We start from the raw sequence: 22459 nt of genomic DNA, 5'->3' as shown, positions 1-22459 counted from the left end.
GATTTAGAAGCTGAGCTGAACCAGACAGTTACTGAAGTGCAGAGGATGGATTCGATGATGGTGGAATAGAACTGTTTCAGCAGCTCCTGTGGCAGGTTAAACTTCCTCAGCTGGCCCTTTTTCACAATGGAGTCAATGTGAATGTCCCACTTCAGGTCCTGAGAGATAGTGGTGCCCAGGAACCTGAATGACTCCACTGCAGTCACAGTGCTGTTCATGATGGTGAGTGCGGGGAGTGCAGGGGGGTTTCTCCTGAAGTCCACAGTCATCTCCACTGTTTTGAGCGTGTTAAGCTCCAGGTTGTTGAAAGTGCACCAGACAGCCAGCTCTTTAACCTCCTGTCTGTAAGCAGACTCGTCACCGTCCTGAATGAGGCCGATGAGTGTGGTGTCATCTGCAAACTTCAGGAGCTTGACAGAGGGGTCCTTAGATCCTTAGGAAGCTGTTGATCCACAGACAGACGGAGGTGGGCACGGAGAGCTGAGTTAGTTTGGGCAGGAGGAGGTTTGGCATGATCGTATTAAAAGTCGAGCTGAAGTCCACAAACAGGATCCTCACATCTGGTCTGTCAGACCCAGGTCTGTCTAGGTGTTGCAGAACATAATGCAGTCCAATGTTTACTGCATCGTCCACAGACCTGTTTGCTCTGTAGGCAAACTGAAGAGGATCTAGCAAGGGTCCAGTGATGTCCTTCAGGTGGGCCAGCACCAGTTTTTCAAATGACTTCATGACTACAGACGTTAGAGCCACAGGCCTGTAGTCATTAAGTCCTGTAATTTTGGATTTCTTTGGGATGGGGATGATGGTGGAGCGTTTGAAGCATGAAGGGACTTCGCACAGCTCCAGCGATCTGTTGAAGATCTTTGTGAAGATGGGGGCCAGCTGGTCAGCACAGGATTTCAGACAGGCTGGTGTAACACAATCTGGGCCTGGTGCTTTTTTCCTTTTCTGCTTCCGGAAGACCTGGCGCACCGCATCCTCGCTGATCTGTATTGCAGGTGTGGGGGAGAGGGGGGATGCAGGAGGTGTGAATGGTGAGAGTGCTTGATTGGAGAGGTGTTCAGGATGGGTTGCAGGAGCTGTTAATGGTGTGAACGGTTGTTTGGAGAGGCATTCAGGGTTGGTTGCAGGAGTTGTTATTGGTGTGAACGGTTGTGTGGAGAGGTGTTCAGGGCAGGTGATGGGTGTTCTTTCAAACCTGCAGTAAAACTCGTTCAGATCGTCTGCCAGTCGTTGATTTTCCACAGTGCTGGGGGGTGGTGTCTTGTAATTGGTGATCTTCTTTAGACTTTTCCACACTGATGCTGAGTCGTTCGAAGTGAACTGAGTCCTTATTTTTTCAGAATAATTCCTCTTTGCCACTCTGATCTCCTTTTCCAGTGTGTATTTAGCCTGTTTATACAAGACATTGTCCCCCTTCCTGTAAGCATCTTCTTTGGCCTGACGGAGCTGTCTGAGTTTTGCAGTGAACCACGGTTTGTCATTGTTGTAATTTAGTTGAGTCTTGGTAGGAATACACATATCCTCACAGAAACTGATATATGATGTTATGGTCTCTGTGAGTTCGTCCAGATCGGTGGCAGCAGCTTCAAAAACACTCCAATCAGTGAGGTCAAAACAAGATTGTAAATCCTGCTCTGCTTCATTAGTCCATCTTTTTACAGTCCTTAATACAGGTTTAGCTGATTTTAGTTTCTGCCTGTAGGTCGGTATAAGATGAACCAGAAGGTGATCAGAACGTCCCAAAGCTGCTCGTGGAACAGAGTGATATGCATCCTTTATTGTGGTGTAACAGTGATCCAATATATTACTGTCTCTTGTGGGACATGTAACATGCTGTCTGTATTTTGGCAGTTCACGGGAGAGATTGGCTTTATTAAAGTCCCCGAGAATGATTAAAACAGAGTCCGGGTGTTGTTGTTCTATCTCTGTGATGTGCTCAGCGAGTTTCTGTAAAGCCAGACTTACTTGCGCTTGCGGAGGGATGTAAACACTAACCAGAATGAGCGAGTGAAACTCCCGCGGCGAATAGAACGGCTTGCAGTTGACAAACTGCATTTCTAGATTAGGACAGTACATCTTCTTTAACACAATTACATCTGTACACCACCGTTCATTGATGTAAAAGCATGTCCCGCCGCCGCGCGATTTCCCCGTTGATTCTGCGCCGCGATCCGCTCTAAACAGCTGAAAGCCCGGCAGATGGAGCGCGCTGTCCGGTTTGGCGTCATTCAGCCAGGTTTCCGTGAAACACAGAGCAGCAGAGTGTGTGAAATCCTTATTTGTCCGAGAAAGCAGAAGGAGTTCGTCCGTTTTGTTGGGTAGAGAGCGTAGATTTGCCAGATGGATGCTAGGCAACGGCGTTCGAAATCCGCGCTTCCTGAGTCTGACGAGCGCGCCAGCTCGCTTTCCCCGTCTGCGCGTCCTGAAGCGCTTGATCAGCGCCGCTGCTCCTCCGATAACAATATTCAGTAAAACGTCAATGAATAATTGAAATCCGGAAAAACATCTTGTGGTGCGTTCTGCCGAATGTTCAGCAGTTCATCCCTGGTGAAACTGATTGCAGGAATATAACTAAAGACAGGACAAACTAACAAAAAGACAAAAACATATGCAGAGCACATCACGGAGGCAGCCATCCTGTACCAGCGCCAAGTCTTGTTCTGTCCAGGCTGGACTATTGCAATGCCCTCTTGGCAGGTCTTCCAGCCAATTCTATCAAACCTTTACAATTATTTCAGAACGCGGCAGCAAGATAAATTTTTAATGAGCCAAAAAGAATACACGTCACACCTCTGTTTATCAATTTGCACTGGCTTCCAATAGCTGCTTACATAAAATTCAAGGCATTGATGTTTGCCTACAAAACTACCACTGGCTCTGCACCCATTTACCTAAATTTGTTACTTCAGACTTATGTGCCCTCTAGAAGCTTGCGTTCTGCAAGTGAACGTCGCTTGATTGTGCCATCCCAAAGAAGCACAAAGTCACTTTTATGGACTTTTAAATTAAATGCTCTCTGCTGGTGGAATGACCTCCCCAACTCAATCCGGGCAGCTGAGTCCTTAGCCATCTTCAAGAATCGGCTTAAAACACATCTCTTCCATCTTTATTTGACCCTCTAACTTTAACATTCACTATTCTAATTCTATTCTTAAAAAAATCTAACTACCTTTCTAATCTTTTTGTATTCTATTTTCTTTTCATTTAATATGCAATTGTATGTGTATGTGTGTGTGTATATGTGTAAGATCTCTAACACTAGCTTGCTCTATTCTTTTTTATTCTATCTGTTTTCCTTTTTATTTATTATATTATTTAAAATCCCATGCTACGTGTACTGTGTTAACCTAACTGAGACTTGTTATAGCACTTATATATCATTGCTCTTTTTGTTGTTTTTGATTGCTTCCACTGTCCTTATTTGTAAGTTGCTTTGGATAAAAGCGTCTGCTAAATGAATAAATGTAAATGTAATGTAAATATTCTAGGTCCTTCAAAGTAGCCACCTTTTGCTTTGATTACTGCTTTGCACACTCTTGGCATTCTCTTGATGAGCTTCAAGAGGTAGTCACCTGAAATGGTTTTCACTTCACAGGTGTGCCCTGTCAGGTTTAATAAGTGTGATTTCTTGCCTTATAAATGGGGTTGGGACCATCAGTTGTGTTGTGCAGAAGTCAGGTGGATACACAGATGATAGTCCTACTGAATAGACTGTTAGAATTTGTATTATGGCAAGAAAAAAGTAGCTAAGTACAGGAAAACGAGTGGTCATCATTACTTTAAGAAATGAAGGTCAGTCAGTCCGAAAAATTGGGAAAACTTTGAAAGTGTCCCCAAGTGCAGTCACAAAAACCATCAAGCGCTACAAAGAAACTGGCTCACATGCGGACCGCCCCAGGAAAGGAAGACCAAGAGTCACCTCTGCTGCGGAGGATAAGTTCATCCGAGTCACCAGCCTCAGAAATCGCAGGTTAACAGCAGCTCAGATTAGAGACGAGGTCAATGAGTTCTAGCAGCAGACACATCTCTAGAACAACTGTTAAGAGGAGACTGTGTGAATCAGGCCTTCATGGTAGAATATCTGCTAGGAAACCACTACTAAAGAAAGGCAACAAGCAGAAGAGACTTGTTTGGGCTAAAGAACACAAGGAATGGACATTAGACCAGTGGAAATCTGTGCTTTGGTCTGATGAGTCCAAATTTGAGATCTTTGGTTCCAACCACCATGTCTTTGTGCGACGCAGAGAAGGTGAACGGATGGACTCTACATGCCTGGTTCCCACCGTGAAGCATGGCGGAGGAGATGTGATGGTGTGGGGGTGCTTTGCTGGTGACACTGTTGGGGATTTATTCAAAATTGAAGGCATACTGAACCAGCATGGCTACCACAGCATCTTGCAGCGGCATGTTATTCCATCCGGTTTGCGTTTAGTTGGACCATAATTTATTTTTCAACAGGACAATGACCCCAAACACACTTCCAGGCTGTGTAAGGGCTATTTGACCAAGAAGGAGAGTGATGGGGTGCTGCGCCAGATGACCTGGCCTCCACAGTCACCGGACCTGAACCCAATCGAGATGGTTTAGGGGTGAGCTGGACTGCAGAGTGAAGGCAAAAGGGCCAATAAGTGCTAAGCATCTCTTGGGGAACTCCTTCAAGACTGTTGGAAGACCATTTCAGGTGACTACCTCTTGAAGCTCATCAAGAGAATGCCAAGAGTGTGCAAAGCAGTAATCAAAGCAAAAGGTGGCTACTTTGAAGAACCTAGAATATGACATATTTTCAGTTGTTTCACACTTTTGTTATGTATATAACTCCACATGTGTTAATTCATAGTTTTGATGCCTTCAGTGTGAATCTACAATTTTCAAAGTCATGAAAATAAAGAAAACTCTTTGAATGAGAAGGTATGTCCAAACTTTTGGTCTGTACTGTATATATATGGACAGGTGAAAACGATGAAATTGGGAACAGCTGAGTGCAATTAACAGGTGTGCAATTAAGAGTGATGAATCAGACAAAGGCTTGTGGGAAATGTAGTACCTGCAATGGAGTGACTATATGGGGAAGTGAGACCACTAGTGGACACCCAGGGATACACAGACCAGACACTGTGACAGTAGAGGTTTCTAGATTTAAACCTAGATTTAAATTCAAAGAGATCGTATCGATAGTCTATACATGACTTGACCTTTTAATTGTATCCAAAATGAAGAGAAGTGAATATTTGGAGCACTCGACACTCTCATGCAGTGTATGTTTAATTCATACTCAAAGCCAGAGGGCACTCTTGTGCACAAATAATTCAGTACTGATTGACATCATTTAGTGGCCTATAGAAACTATAACATATATTTCCTGCCTTCCTGTCATAAAAATTGGGAAAAGGTGCTCTTAGTTTTGCTGTAAACCATGGCTTATCCTTGTTGAATGTTAAATAAGTCCTGGTAGGAATGCATATATCCTCACAGCTCGTCCGATCTGGTTGTAGCAGCTTCAAAAACACTCCAGTTAGTCAGGTCGAGACAGGCTTTTAAAACCCACTCTGTTTCATTGGTCCATCTCTTTACGGTCTTTTTTCTACAGGTTTAGCAGATTAAATGTTTGGCCTGTAGGTTGGTATAAGATGAATTAGGCAGTGATCAGGAGCCCCAAAGCAAGTGAAATGTCTCTGGTGGGCAGAGGTGGGTAGTAACATTTACTTAGTTACATTTAATTGAGTAAATGTTTTGGGTAACTAATACTTTTGGAGTATATTTAAGGATGGGTACTTAAGTAAATTTTTGGGTGAAAAATCTGTACTTTTACTTCGTAACCGTGGGTGACGCTCCTCTCGTTACTTTATCTTAATGCAATAAAAGTCATAAATGCTTCAATTTATTCCAAATGTGCCGTCCTAATTTCTCTGGACAATGAGTGATGCCCATTCGCGAATGATTCATTATTTTGAGTCAATTCTGTTCAAAGGCTTGATCAAACCAGTTGGCAAATCAGTGAATTGGTTCGTGAATCAGTTTGAATGATTCGTTCAGGTCCCTGCCGCACGCGCTGAGTCATTTGAAGCGGTTCTCACTCAGAAAGTTTAAGAATAGAGCATTGAAGACGTGTCTCTGGATCTACGGTCAACTGAAAGCAAATCTGCAAAGGCTGTTGTTTGCTAGCGATGAAGATCTTTAATAAACACCACGTGTGCTATCTACGGTTCGACAGTTAAGCCTATAACTTAGGCTAAATCAGTGGCGGCTCCTGCTAATTCTCTCAGGGGGGGCAAATGTTTGCATGATTAATGAGGATAAGTCACCCATTCAATTGGTAAATTAATGGCTACTTAAAGATTTAAAGGGAACTACTATAGTATTAATTAAAAAGAAACTGACATTGAGAATCAATCTCTTGCTCTCCTTATGTTTCTATATGCGTGTTAACAATTCAGCAGCAAATGAAGACTGATGCCAGGATGTGGTTTTTCCAAAAAAACATTTTACTTTGATTTCAGTTTAATAAGAAATAATTTAAGTCACATAAATCACTGTTTACGCAACTCACTTATAGAACACTGCTCATTTGTATTACACTGCTCACTTATATCACATTACTCACTTACATTACACTAACTTTCATTAACTTTCATAGTTAAATTCACATTTAATATAAAGTCAGTCATATTAAAAATATGTTATGGCATGACACCCATATCTGTTACTTAAGTAAACAGACAAGTTCTTATGCATAGTTAATAGATTACATTTTTAGGCTACTTTGACCATCACATATTTTCTAGCATAATCTATGAAGGTGAGAATCGAGATATTTCATGATATAGTTCATGTATCTGGGAATGTTTCTAATAAAAATGATAATAAATAAAGAATGGTTTAATAATAATTTGCTAATATGCTGTTGTAACTGCTGTGTCACATGACGACCCCCCCCCCTTGTGCACCCTCAAAAATAATGAATGCATGACCCCTGCTTATACATTAAAGACAACATTAGTTTTACATTAAATAAGCTGTCACATAGTATGAAATAAATACTCTCCAAACCCGCGTTAGCTCTGTTCCAGGAGGAATGGCTTTGCCTAGACGCAAGTAATATTGATATTTACATAATATTTACGCTTGCAGAAACATAAATTTGTTTACATTTAGCAGAACAGACAGAAGAAGATCTGTCAAGGTGCATTTGGTTCATTATGTTCAGATTATCGGTAATTTAGTGGTCATGTGAGGAGTTTTCACTCTTCTCCGTGTCAGAGGTTATTTATACTTGTATAATAAATACTTTAAAAATAATTTATTTCAGTGATGCAATTCAGAATTTTTACTCCAGTTTTCAGAGTCATGATCATTCATAAAATAATTATAATATATTGATTTATTACCAGTGCAGTAAACAGTTTTGCTGCTTAATATTTTTTGGAACCTGTGACATTTTGTTTAGGATTATTTTATGAATAGAAAGATAAAAAGAAGATCATTGATAGTAGATCAACATATTGGAATGATTTTGGAAGGATTATGTGACACTGAAGACTGGAGTAAAGGCTGATGATACACACACACACAAACATACATTGTATAAATTTTATCTATATATCTAAATAAAAATAGTCTACAGTATATGGTCCAGAGCACTGGTTCCCAACCTTTTTCATCTCGCGGCCCATACAACCAAACACATATGTTTGCGCGGCCCACTGCAAAAATAATTAACTGACCCCGCTATTGTTGGGTTAATAACTTAGTACTCAGAAGCTAGATTGTTAACTGTCTTTATTGAATGAACTGGCAATGAACAGAAAATAACTCGGGCTGGCAGCGCTTGGCACAACTGCTGTTGTCCTGTAACATATGCAGCAAAAATATCTAAGATATAAAGCGGTTTATTCTTAAACTAATCAGCGAGCTCGAATAGTGGAAGCCTAGTTACAGATTAATATTATTTTTTTTTTATTTAATTATATATCTGAAATGATGTTATTATGTTATGACTTAGAAGTTTGTACATATATGAACAATATTATTATTTCGGTAAAACTTTAGTATAATGGTCCGTTAGTTGATGTTAGGTAACTTTTTTAGTTAACATGATCTAAGCAAAAACAATCCTTCTACAGCATTTATTAATCTTAGTTGATGTTAATTTCAACATACTAATGCATTATTCAAATCAAAAGTTGTGCTTGTTAACATTAGTTAATGCACTGTAAATTAGCATGAACTAACAATGAATAACGGTATTTTTATTAACTAACAAAGATGAATAAATACAATAATAAATGTATTGTTCATTGTTTGTTCATGTTAATTAATGAATTAACTAACATTAACTAAAGGACCATTATTCTAAAGTGTTACCATTATTTCTTTTAATAGCAATTGGCGACCCACCTGCAATACCATGGCGGCCCACAGGTTGAAAACTGTAAAAAAAAAACAGAGTAACTAGTAAATATCTACTTGAGTAGTTTTTTATCAGATACTTTTTCACTCTTACTCAAGTAACTATTCAGACTAGTACCTTTACTTTTACTTGAGTAAATATTTCTATAAGTATTTTTACTTTTACTTGAGTACAGTTTTTAGGTACTCTTCCCACCTCAGCTGGTGGGACAGGTAACATGCTGTCTGTATTTTGGCAGTTCACAGGAAAGATTTGCTTTATTAAAGTCCCCGAGAATGATTAAAACAGAGTCTGGGTGTTGTTGTTCTGTCTCTGTGATCTGATCAGCGAGTTTCTGTAAAGCCAGACTCACGTGCGCTTGCGGAGGATTGTAAACACTCACAAGAATGAATGAGTGAAACTCCAGTGGGGAATAGAACAGATTACAGTTAATGAAGATCGCTTCTAGATTGCGACAACACATCTTCTTTAACACTGTTACATCTATACACCAAATTTTCATTGCCGTAAAAGCATGTCCCGCCGCTACTCAATTTCCCTGTTGATTCTGTGTTGCAATCTGCTCTGAACAGCTGAAAGCTCAGCAGATAGAGCTCGCTGTCCAGTATGATGTCCTTCAGCCAGGTTTCTGTGAAACATAGGGCAGCAGAGTTTGAGAAATCCTTATTTGTCCGGGAGAGCAGAAGTAGTTTGTCCGTTTTATTGGGTGGATAGAGGAGATTTGCCAGATGGATGCTAGGCACAGGTGTTCAAAATTCACGTTTTCTTAGCTTGAAGAGTGCGCCGGCTTGCTTCCCCCATCTGCGTGTCCTGAAGTACAGGTGCTGGTCATATAATTAGAATATCATCAAAAAGTTTATTTATTTCTCTAATTCCATTCAAAAATCTCAGAAAATTAGATTATAACTTAAGCGCTATCTGGGAAAAAACCCATCAGATGTCATGCTGGGCAAATACTCATGCTTTTCAGAAAATTCTAAAAATAGGGTTGTATGTAAATATTTTTGTAAAAATTTGGATTTCATTCAATTATTATTCTGTAACATCTCGCCTATCATCTCTGAAAAAATCTTGGCAAAATTCACTTGTTTAGTGCAGAAAAATAGCGGTTTATTGCAGCAAGCAGAAAAGACTGTCTTTCTCTCATGTTAAGAACATGCTGTGGAGGTGCTTTCTCTTAACACCGCAAAAACAGTTAACCTATCAAATTTAAATCAAATTTAAAATGCATAATAATTTCAGTTAGGGTGAAGAAAAGCTTTTTGCTTCTCTTCTGAGGCCTCAAGATAGCGCATCGAGCAAAATATTACTGCATGTTTATTCAAAGCATTAGAATACATGACTGTGAAAAGCAACATAATGTTTAAAATAATTTTTATGAACCAATTATTATTAATTAAGTTGCTTATAGAACTATAAACAAAACAGCGTCATGTATGCATGCATTGTTAAATAAATGGGCGGAAAACCTAAGGGCGGTCACACCGACTACATTTTTCATTTAAAAACATGAGATGCAGTGGGTTGGGGAACAAAAACCCAACATAAAGTCTTGAGACATTTTTAGAAAATTAAATTTAAATACATTAATTTTACATGTCTTTCCAAACATGCGGCTCTCTTGTGCAGACGCGAGTCCAACGGTGTCCCTCTAGAAAATGCAAGAAATATGCGTTCTGTGTGAACGGCTTGGTTTCAGTTTTGATGTAAACAAGATCTTCTCCACATTGATGTTGTCTCTCTCTTTCTTTCTTTTTTGTAGTGGCTTCAACTGCATAGGCTAACATAACCTTATAATGCAATGCTACATACATCGTCATCCCATCTCGTGCGCCACTGATAAAGATCAAGTATACTTCGGCCGTCCACACACTGTCTGCATTATGTCCTTTACGTCATCCGCGCGCGGACGGTGCGCGTACACGAGGTGAAAGATGAGACGAGCTCGTCCGCCTTTGAAAGTTGTGTGCGCGGCGAGATGGAATGGAACACGGACTGTGAAGTACCGGGGCTCATAAGGCAGCTTCCTTAATGCACACCTAAAATTTGAATGTGGATTTTTATTTTAAATTCGACGAATATTCGAAATTCGATTTTTTTTTTGACAGCCCTAGAATCGCCTATGCCATTTTTTGTTGTTGACATTTCTAATCGTAAACACAGCCATGTTGAAGCCTGCAGTAAATGTTTTGCATTATGGCAGTCCACTCTGCTTATTGTTTTTCGAAAATGTTGCACTCCTGTTTGTCATTGTGCATGTAACTTCACGCCAATAAATCATCAGAAATATTGGTCTTTACATTCGTCCTGCCTGTAGTCCGTGGATTTACCTATATTTGGTGTTATTTGCCGTATAAAACTTATTTAGACATGCAAAATCAATTTTACAATCGGTTCAATGAACACTTGCTACTCAAATCAAACAGGATTTTTTTGAACCCAAGAAAGCAAAGTAAATAGTCTCTCATTTGTAGGTTGCATTGATACCTAGCGGTGGATGCAAGTAAAACAGTATAGCAGTACCTCATTTTTTTCTCACCTGAAATGCATGCAATAAACATGTTTTTGACAAAGATTTTAATTTGTTTGTGGTCTTTATAGCCTGCATCAAAATTAGGTTTGCAATTATGCGCCCGAAGGCACGGGTTGAAGACCCAATCAGTGATGTCACTATATGCTAATTTGTTTAAATTCATACCTATGTCATCACCATCACCAAAATTTTCCTTTTTTTTTTTTACATTGAAACTTAAAAAAATATATATATATAGACCGACCTACCGACCCTTTAAAAAAAAAAATTACTTTTACTGCAAACCAAAATATTTTTAAGGATGGCCTCATCATGACAAAACTGTCCTCTTCAGGGTAACGTTAGTCTGTTTGTGTAATGATGCAGTATAGTGCTCCTGACAGACAGTGATTGTTAAGTAGAAGTGAAAGTGAAACCCCTCTCACTTTAAAGCCATTCTTCTCAAAATTCCATTCAATAATAGCTATCAGCCAACATCAGATAGCCATAACTTTTGTTAAAAGGCTATGGACAAAATAAAAACAGTTTAGGAATGGGCTTGAATTCATCTTTAATATGGTATCAAAACCTAAAAAAGGTACAATTTCCCCATGTGTTGGGTGTGCCCAGACCGCATCACATATACATATCAATGTATTTATTGTTTTATTTTTTATATGTTTTTGTAAATTCATAATTTTGTTAATAATCCTATTTTGATCTTTTTACCATTTGCAATGGTTACGATTTACTTTTCATGGTGTGATTTTTGGTGAACTGCAGGCTTAATAAACCAAAAAAACAAAAAACAAAATCAGCTAAAAAAGAAAGCAGACATTAAATAAACTAGATCTTGACATGACCATGCCAAAAAAAAAAAAAACCTACAACACAGCAGGTTACACAGTTATTCCCCCTTTAAGGGCAGGACTTGATGTCCTAGTGAAACACCCACCCCCAAAACAAACAAAAATGTCCAGGAGAGTGGAGGACTGGAGGTGGTCTTGGACCATGAAGCAGAGGCAGACCTGGGCAGTGGAGCAAAGGCAGGTCTGAACCATGGAGCAATGATAGAAACCATGGAATGTGGAGCAGAGGTAGGCTTGGACCATGAAGCAGTTGAGGACCTTGTCCATAGAGCAACCATGAAGAATTAAAGGGATAGTTCACCCAAAAATCAAAATTATGTCATTAATAACTCACCCTCATGTCGTTCCAAACCCGTGAGACCTCCGTTTATCTTCAGAACACAGTTTAAGATATTTTAGATTTAGTCTGAGAGCTCTCAGTCCCTCCATTGAAGCTGTGTGTACGGTCTACTGTCCATGTCCAGAAAGGTAAGAAAAACTTCATCAAAGTAGTCCATGTGACGTCAGAGGGGCAGTTAGAATTTGTTAAAGCATCGAAAATACATTTTGGTCCAAAAATAGCAAAAACTACGACTTTATTCAGCATTGTCTTCTCTTCCGTGTCTGTTGTGAGACAGTTCAAAACAAAGCAGTTTGTGATATCCGGTTCACGAACGAATCATTCGATGTAACCAGATCTTTTTGAACCAGTTCACCAAATCGAACTGAATCATTTTAAACTGTTCGCGTTTGACATGACATGAGGGTGAGTTAGGGAAAATTCTAGGCTACACGCTCCAGTTCTAAAAAAGTCCTGGGAACCAATGTTCTTTGTGTTTTTTTTTTTTGCCTTATTCAAGTAATTTAACATTTTTAGTTTTTCACTAACCACGCAAAATATTTTTTTTTCTCAAAAATACAATCATGTACATACATGCTGCTCACATATTATTATAGCCCAGTTTGTGCTGATTACAGTGATATTAGACTTTACCCATTTAGATATTTATAAGAAACTGAAAAAAGCACAAATGTCAGGGCATGACAAAACTTCTCCAGGCCCCAAAAATACCCTTAGACTCCAGAGGGTTAATGACATAATTTTTGGGTGAACTATCCCTTTAAGAAACCAGAGACCAGAGTGGAGCCGACAGAGTAGGAAGCCAATGCAGAGTTGGAGACTACCAGATGCAGATCAGGTGGGACCGTGTATCCTCATGGTGGAGCAGATGACCACCAGAGTGGAGCCGGTGAAGCAGGTGACCAGAAAGAAGCGACCAAGGTGAAGCCAGCAGAGCAGAAGACCACCACAGATCAGGAGACCATGGTGGAGCAGAGACATGGACACACCACCTGGCCGTGACAGAACAGGCAGATGGCTTGTGAACAGTCTCCAAGGCTTTCCTTGAAAGGCCTCAATGGCCGTAGCATGACAGGTAGAGAGTTCTTAAGCTGCTTCCATGGCCGTGACATGACAGGCAAAATATCCTTGAATGGCCTAACTGGCCATTTCACTACAGGGTAAAAGTTTGTGAGTCGCCTCCATAGTAGTGAAATGAAAGGCAGGTTATACAGAGATGGTCTCCATGGCCATGACAGAACAGGCAAAAGATTCAGGGATGGAATATCCAACAGTAAGAGGACAGGCTGAAAGCTCAGAGACAGCCACTTTGGCCGTGACATGACTGGTAGAGTGTTTACTTGTGACCACTGTGGTTAAAACGGAACAGACAGGAAACTCACAGGCTCACAGGACTGACCTCTCGGGCTTGAGCAAGCTCTGCAGTGCTTTCATGGACTGTAGCAGGCCCTGGAGTGGACTCATGGACTGGAGAGCAGTGTGCCTGCCAAACACTCAAAATGGCACTCACCATTACAGACTAACAGCGAGACAACCTCAGAGATCCTCAGACCTCACACAAGATGCAACGTACATGACACCTGGAAACACTGGAGTTGTGTCCATAATGGCTAAAGACTCTAGTGCGGCAAGGAACCAAAACTCCATCGGTGACAGAAATGGAGAAAAAAAACTTGGGAGAAACCAGGCTCAGTCGGGGGAGTTCTCCTCTGGCCAGATGAAACCAGCATTGTGTGGTTTTAATTCCAGGCTGCAACACAGATGCAGAGGACTCGTCTGGTTCCCGTGGTGCTGATGGTTGTGGAGGTGATGAGGTCTTCACAGGGGATCTGTATCTGGGGCTCATCTAGTTGTCCTGGTCTCCTCTGTCTTTCAGGGCTGTAGAGATCGTCTCTAGATGCTGCTCCACCATCTGATCTGGATACGGATTGGATCCATGTGGCTACAGTGACCTCGCAATAAGAATGAAAGCTACATATCACAGTGATGTGGCATCTACGCTGTTAATAAAGCATAATCTGATTGGTAGCATTTTTTTGTCGCATTGTGAGGGGTTAGGGTTCAGGTTAGGGAGGTTGCAAAATGGGAGGTAGCAACATCTGACAGGGTAGCACAAATTGTCCAAACACCAGTTAGAAATTTTGTAGATGCATATGCAATGGGATGATTATCCTGCAGCAAACAGGCTCCTAAACCGGTCGATGACGCGTCACATTGTATCACAGTGTCTTTGGTTATGTCAAAAAACTTAAGCACTGGCTTTACTTTTGATAAGTGTCGTCAACGTCTTGAGAGCTGCTGCATGCTGCGGTTCCCACGTCCACGCGTTTTTTAAAAAAAATGTATGAGTAGGGTCCGTAATGGCGTTGTCGTTGTGGACAGATTAGGTATGAACTGTGACAAGTAATTGATCATGCCCATGATCCTTAGCAGATCCTCTCTTGACGTTGGGTCTGGCATGTCAGTTATGGCTGTCACTTTTGACTCGTCAGGCTTCAGACCTTCCTTGGTGATCACATGACCCATGTACACGAGTTCAGACCTCTTGAATTTGATCTTTTCTTTGTTGAACTTACAACCCATGTATTTAGCTCGCTGCATCACCTCATGTAATGTCTTGTCATGTTGTTTCTCATCTAATGAGGCTACAATCAAATCATCTGCTATAATATGCACATCTTGGATGTCCCGGAAAACCATCTGGTTTCTCCGCTGCAAAACTTCACTTGCGCTTGATATTCCAAATGGCATCCGCTGAAAGGAATATCTCCCAAAGGGAGTATTGAATGTGCACAGGTCAGCACTGAATTCAGAGAGTGGAACTTGCCAATACGGACTTGTCTGATCAAGCACAGTAAACACTGTTTTCCCTGACATCTGGCTGATCACATCAGAGCAGGTTGGGATCATGAAGTGTTCTCTTCTAATGGCCCGATTCAGATCTTTAGGGTCAAGGCATAAACGAAGTGAACCATCTTTCTTTTCCACTACAACAACACTATTGACCCAGTCTGTGGTTTTTGACGTTTTACGGATAACACCAGCTGCTTCCATATCATCAAGCTTTTCTTTAAGACGAGTATGAAGACTCAAAGGCACTCTGCGCGGCGGGTGAATTACTGGCGTCACATTGGGCTTCAATTTAATGTCATATAGTTCTTTGAATTTTCCTAGACCACTAAACACATCAGGGTACTGAGCAATCAGATCTTCTTGAGTTAGTGATTTTTCAGTGTTGTCCATTCTTTGAATAAGTTGTAGACCAGAGCATGCTTGACGACCTAAGATGGTTGGTCCGTCTTCATTAGTGAGGAAAAAGTCATAAATTGCTTGAGCACCCTTGCGCTTCACACATTTTAAATTAACTTTTCCTATATGCTCTATGCTGTGCTTTCCATATCCCGACAGTCTGGCTGTAGACTTGTAAACAGGGATGCTGGTGTATCCTGTTAGCTGTTTAAACTGTGACAGTGGCATACAGTTTGTATCTGCTCCTGTATCTAGCTTCATTTCAATCTTGTCCTCATTAATCATTACCTCTTCATACCAGCAGGAGTCACTGATATCATTTGTCATTAAGTCAATAAAGAAATGTTCAAAATCAGACTCCACTGTGTGTACAGTTGATGCTCCGCGACCACGACCTCTGCTCCGATAGCTCGACATTCTGGCTTGACATTGATCTGTAAAATGGTTTAATTTCTTACAGCGATGACACTCCTTGCCATATGCTGGGCAGTTGCGAGGTTGATGCGTTTTGCCGCATCTGCTACATTCACTGGACGTGTGCTGTGTTGCTTGAGCAGTAGCTCAACTCTGCGGGTGGTTACTAGCTCGCGCTGACTGTGCGCGCTGTTTTCCTCGTCCTTGATAACGTCTACGGTCTCTGCCTCGCTTGTAAGAGTTTAGAGTGTGAACTGACTGGTCCGGGGTTTGCAGCGACTTGCCTTGTATCATATCCAGTTCCCTCTTAGCGCTCTCAAACGTGCGCATTCGCTGTGTCACTACTTAAAGGGATGCATTGCCGTCATCAACCATTACTTTCATTTTCAATGCCGGATCTTTAATGGAGAAAAATTATTTGTCTCGTAGCGTGGTCTCTTAATCGGTAAACTGACAGTTACTTCCCATCGTCCTGAGATCATTCACGAATGCTTCTAGACCCTGTCCTTCAGGTCTCTGGTATGCACAAAACTGTGCACGGAGAGTCATCACTGGATTCCTCATTTTGGAATACTGCTTGAATTTTCGGAGAACCGTATCAAAGTCATTGCGATCTTCCGCGTCTCTATGACCTTCAGCCGGTGCCCATCTAAAGTTACTGTATATATCATATCCTCTCTCTCCCAGTATCGTGAGCAAAATAGCAACCTTTTTCGCTAAAGATGCGTCACTTTTTCCCGATGCTGTGAATAACAGGGCGAAACGTTGCTGCCACTTTTTCCATGCGGCGCTCACATTAGGACAGTCAAAATCAAACAGTTCAGGTGGCTTATAGTGTAGAACATCTATTGTAAAATATTCATCCGTTATTCAATGTCAAAATCCTTTTGTATTAACGATAGACTTACTTCTTTTCTGACACCATGTCATATACACAACCACCATAGCACGGGGGGGAAACTCAATTACTTTATTTCAGGTTCAGCACTAGAGGTCAAGTATGCATAGCAACGGTATTGTTTAGAACAACATATGACACCTACACCTACCCCAACCCTCAACCTAGGGCTGTGCGATTAATCGAAATCGAATTGAAAGCAATCGAAGGCAAATTAAAACTAAAGAAAAACATTCATTTACTTAAGCTTTGAAAAGACAGACAACGAACAAAAAATATAATTAAGAGCTGCGTCACAATGCATATCAAGACCATCTCTTATTGGATGTTTGCTATTCCCAATTCAGAAGAGCGCACACACAGCCTGTGTCTCTGAATGCTTCTCATACTCGCCCCCAGGGGCGTCAGACTGGGGGGGTAAAGGGTACCGAGTACCCAGGGCCCGAGGCAGGGGGGGTGCCCTTAGAAGTCAGTTTTCTATACATACATATACATGCACTAACATTTGTATAGCATTTATGTACAACTAAAAAAGTTCCTGTGCAAAACTAAACTTGTAGTTAGGCGCTGGTTTGGTATAAAAAAGTCATTTTCATGCTGTGCAGGGCCCCACACCCCTCTCGAATCAATGCAAATGGTACGACCCGCAGGTCAGGTGCTTCTGCTGCGGACCCGCGGTGATTGAATCAGTTGATGAGACAGGAGCTGGAGTGAGCCGTGAAGAGTCATGTCTCTCCTTAAGAAAGGAAAATCAGGGGCTCAAAAACGAAAAGAGAAGCAGAATAAAGAGAGAAGGGCAAATGAGGGCAAGCAGTTGCTCACAAATTTTTTTGAAAAGAGAGGTGAGCTCCAAATGCATCATCAAGCATTGACATTGTTTAAACATAAATATCTACTCCCGGTAGAATAGCATACATTTATGTTTGCATTTATGAATAATATACCAATACTTTATAGTATCACACCCTTCATAGCGAGCAAACAATGTTTCTGATTATTGCATGGCTTGGCTGAATTCCAATGTAGAATGCGGTCTGTTATTTCTTGATAACAGACCCTGCGAAATATAACAGACCGTCAATAATTCGTGGCAAATTATTTATTTATTTTGTGGGTAGCCATGTAATAAGCGGGATAATGTATAGAGAGGCGGTCGTTATAGCGAATAACAACCCCGACAGGCTGAACAGGACCCCGACACGAAGCGGAGGATAATGTAATCTAACGTTATACATTATCCCTTACGTAAATAACAGGGAGTGAGAAGCAGACGGAGCTCAACACACTGCCACTCCAGGCAGCTGCCTAAACGCTTGTCTCCTCTTCTGCTGCAGTTCTCCCCACTCTCAGAGTCAGAAGTTTACATGAAAACACTGTATATTTCCCTCCATTGTCAAAATCTAACACCCGCGAAAACACCGATCGTTAGCGCCTATTTTACCGCATTGTTATGCAAATTAGCTCGCACACGCTCTTACATTAAGTACAGGATTGTTCTCAGTATAATAATGCACATCTTAATGATTGAAAAATGACTGATTTTAAAACATAATTCAAAGACTGAATGTCTAGTTTGGCGGTTAGTTTACCCTGTGATTCTATAGTCTAGTCTGCATTTATTTTAAACAGACAAATAATCATCAATTATCTTGTACTTAGCCTACACTTTTAAAAAAAAGGTATTGTGACAATAAAGGATATTTTAGCAACCATTTGAAGCCATATATTTCAGTTTCAGAGTCAGACCCTGCAGCAGCAGGCCCCTCGTCATGGCTAGGTGAAAGCAGTGACAGTGAGGTGGATGTGAGTGTGACAGTGAGACAAGGTGAGCTTTTTAACACTTAGTAATTAGTAATTAAGTGTTAAGAGGAAATAAGCAAAATTAGTACATTGTTATTGTACACATTTAAACTTTAAAGTGTAATTACTAATTACAGTTTAAAGTTTAAATGTGTACAATAACAATGTACCCATTTTGCTTATTTCCTCTTGTAGCAGAGGCAGAAATAGAAGATGAGGTTGATATAAGTGATCAGAGGGAAAGTGAAGAATGTGATGAAGGTAGTCAGGAGCAGGAGGACAGAGCTGAAGAGGAAAGAGAAGAGAATGAGAGACTTAGGGATACTGGAGAGGGATTGTCAGAGGACCCAGGATTATGGCCAACAACTCTTACTGATAAGCACAGGAAAACTATTGTTCAAATGCTAGCAAAAAACTGGACTTTAAAGACCTGATCAGCAAATTTGCGCATGCAAAGACCCGTCAATGGGCATTTAGTAAAAACTGACATTATTTAGTGTTTCAGACCAAAGTTTTTCTCATTTGGTATGGTCATTTTCAGAACTGCTTTACAGTATATTTGATTTAGTCCAAGTTTGGACCTTCTAGACCTTTGGTCATCTCAGTAAGTAGTACTTTCGACAATAAAACAAAAATATATTAATCAGAGTGTGGCCTATTTGGTTTACATTTTAAGTGTTTTTATGATAAAAATGCAATACCTCACCCATTGGTATCACTATGGTATTATATGGTATCACCAGGGCCCTATTTGGTGCTACGCCCCTGCTCGCCCCTCTCTTCCCCACGCGACGCGAATCCCGCGTCACGGACGAGCCGTTCACACTCGCCGCACTCACGCAGTCAGTTTCGTAACGCTCGGTTATTCTCGCGCGGCCCTGCACCGCAAATCTCCACGAGCGCATCTGACCGTATGAATGAGGCTTGACGCAGGTTCGCGCCTGGCTCACGGTTAAAACTAATGTAAATTTAGTCTAACTGCTTGCTAATTTCTCTTGAATGAAATGAAACATTCAGCACATTTTCCACTTGTTCTTAAAATCCCAAATACAGTGTAACATGTAATACTTTAATGACTGACTAAAGAAATACAGTTCTTTATTTATATAAAAAAATAAATATCTCCAGTGAAATTCAGTAACTAAGTTAATTCTATAAAATTAGTTATACGATTATAATCTTGTCTGCTGAAAAAAATATATATTGTATATATTCTATATAATATGTTGTATTTTTTATATATATATATATATATATATATATATATAAATATATATATATAGTATATAATATATATATTGTATTGGATAGATCAACAGTAATTCCTATTGGATTCCTAATTTTGTAATGGTTTCATGGAAACTGTAAGAATTTATTTATAATTTTTTTTCAGCAGGTTAACGATAATCATACTGTGTAATCTTACTGTGCTGCACATTATTTACAATATTAAGCTGAAGCTTGACTTTGTAAATTTAAAAATCGCAAATCAAATTGCAATCGCAATATCTGTCAAAAAAAATCGCAATTAGATATTTTCCCCATATCGCACAGCCCTACCTCAACCTACCGTTACAGTAATGCAAATACAGTAATTATGTGTTGATGTGTCATGCACATGCAGTAAGCCCTGGTTGGACAATCCGACAGGTAGAATGAAATGTTAGGACACCGGTCTGTGCAGCGCTGCATGAAGTCAACCACACCTAATAGCAGTAACATATGAAGGCAAGGTAAACACATGACAGGAGCCATGACTATGGAAAAATAAAAACATAAATAAATAATAATAAATAAGTAAATATATATATATTTCTTTGAAAACACCCAAATCCAACGTTACAATAATCACAAGAGAGATTTCCATGATAGTTCAATCACTGAACGAGCCTTGGTTTTCATTTCAGAAATCTGGTCACCTTAGTTAAAGCAACACCATGTAACTTTTGCTCACGGTTCTCCCATGTGGGTGATAAGTTACCAGTGTCGTAAATACTGTCACTGTATAAGCTTGCCTGTGGTCAGTGCAATACACGTGAATTTGTTGACTAAGCTGAAATAAAATAAATAGACTGCAGAGCAAATAATTTTGGGACTAGCAGAGAACAGCATGATCTTTCTGTTCAACAGCAGCTACAAAGTGTTGTGTGTGTAGATGCTTTAGAGTTGCTAGCAGCCTATGTGACGTGTCTGTGTCTGATTTATGAATAACAGAAAGCCTTTACACTGTTAAGATATGGGCTGATTCCTGGATTTGCTTCAACATGTTTAAAAATGATCAGAGATTTGGAGGATCTCGACTCGGCTCGGGTCATAATAAAAAAATTATATATAATAATAATGGTGATGTGTTTATAACAAACACTACAGTATTACATAAACATATACATATTACTTAATATATAATATTAGTTTTAGTAGTTATATATTTTAAATGTTTATTTTATCTCAAATTTGATTGATTTAGCTGTGCCATACTTTTAGAAGAAATCCTGTTTGCAAACAGAAGTAGGCCTACATGTATAAATAGATTTTTTTTATATTATAATTTTTTATAGGATTATTTGTTTATTATTCAGTTATAGATATTTAGAAATATGTCTGGGATCAATGTCCTTAGAAATGAATTAACCTTCAGTGAATGTCAATAATACAAAGTGTTGCTGTTGTTGTAGTACTGCAGTAGGTCAATAGAGAGCAGCAGAGACACATGAACTCACAGGCTGTGATCATGAGCATGAAGTGTGTTACCACGGCAACAGTGTTTGTGATGACCAGTGAAAAACAGAGGGCACTGCTTAGCTGCAGCACACACACACACACACACACACACACACACACACACACACACACACACACTCATATGTGGTTAATTTGGACTCTATAAAGACTATAATAATAATAATAATGTTTTTTCTACTGTGTTTTGTATCCTCTTACTGTTACCCTACACCTTTCCCTACACCTCACTCTAAACTACAGGCATGTTTACATTCTCAAACCACTTCATTCTCTGATATATAAACTTGTTTCCTCATGGATACCAAAAATAAATAAATAATAAAAATTACCCTCTATGTCTATAGAGCATCCTATAGAGAAGTCTATAGAGCATCCTCTGGGAAAATCCCTTGGTCTTGAGCCACCACTGTAGGGGTCTCATGTACAACAGGCCAAAAGGTATCACGTTGGACGCAGATGTCATCAGCCCTTACAGTCTCTGAAACTGTTTGACAGTGAATGACTTGCCTTCTTTGACTCTCTTGACTGACATGAGGATCGACTCGATCCGAGCAGGAGACAGACGTGCCTGCATCGTGGTCGAATCACATACTACGCCTAGATAGGTGGTTCTCTGAACTGGAGAAAGTACACTATTCTTGGCGTTCAGTCTCAAACCCAGCTCCTCCATGTGAGCGAGAATGACATCTCGATGACGAACCGCCATCTGCTCTGATTGAACTCAAATCAACCAATCGTCGATATAACTGACAATGTGGATGCCCTCCATACGCAGAGGAACCAGAGCTGCATCTACTTTCGAATCTTTGCATCGCATCTTTCGAAATCGTGTGGGGTGAGACTGCAAGGCCGAAGGGAAGTACTCGATATTGGTAAGCTTCAAATTTTCGATGGCCTCCTTCCTTAATAGGATATTCACTTCTTGTTCCATAACCAGAGCCTGCTGGGGGCCGAATAGTGTCGGGATAGCCCCGCTGAATCTCGGCGGTGGAGAGCCGAACTGAATGCACTAGCCTTTTTCTACCATGCGCAGGACCCATTGAGATACTTTTGGCAGCCCACACTGCTAAATAATCTACTAAGGGAATCAGTCTCTCGAGACTGACCTCTGGTGTAAGAGGCCCCTAAAGGGGTGGTGAGCCTCTCAGCCCCGCTACGCTCGCAGGCGGAAGATACTGAGAGTAGTGCTCGCCGGGAAGCCACTGCGTCCTAGAGCTCTGGCAGG

The 22459-nt window shown here is 40.4% G+C and overlaps 1 protein-coding gene across 8 annotated transcripts in view; it reads left to right on the top strand.

Moving 5' to 3' along the window:
* Nucleotides 1-22459, top strand: part of LOC132115292 (membrane-associated guanylate kinase, WW and PDZ domain-containing protein 1-like) — a 219212-nt gene that overhangs the window by 27144 nt on the left and 169609 nt on the right. The gene's annotated exons all lie outside the window — the stretch shown is intronic.

The sequence above is a fragment of the Carassius carassius genome, chromosome 34 (genome assembly GCF_963082965.1).
Source record: "Carassius carassius chromosome 34, fCarCar2.1, whole genome shotgun sequence".
Lineage (NCBI taxonomy): Eukaryota > Metazoa > Chordata > Actinopteri > Cypriniformes > Cyprinidae > Carassius > Carassius carassius.
This window is presented reverse-complemented; position numbering and strand designations above follow the sequence as displayed.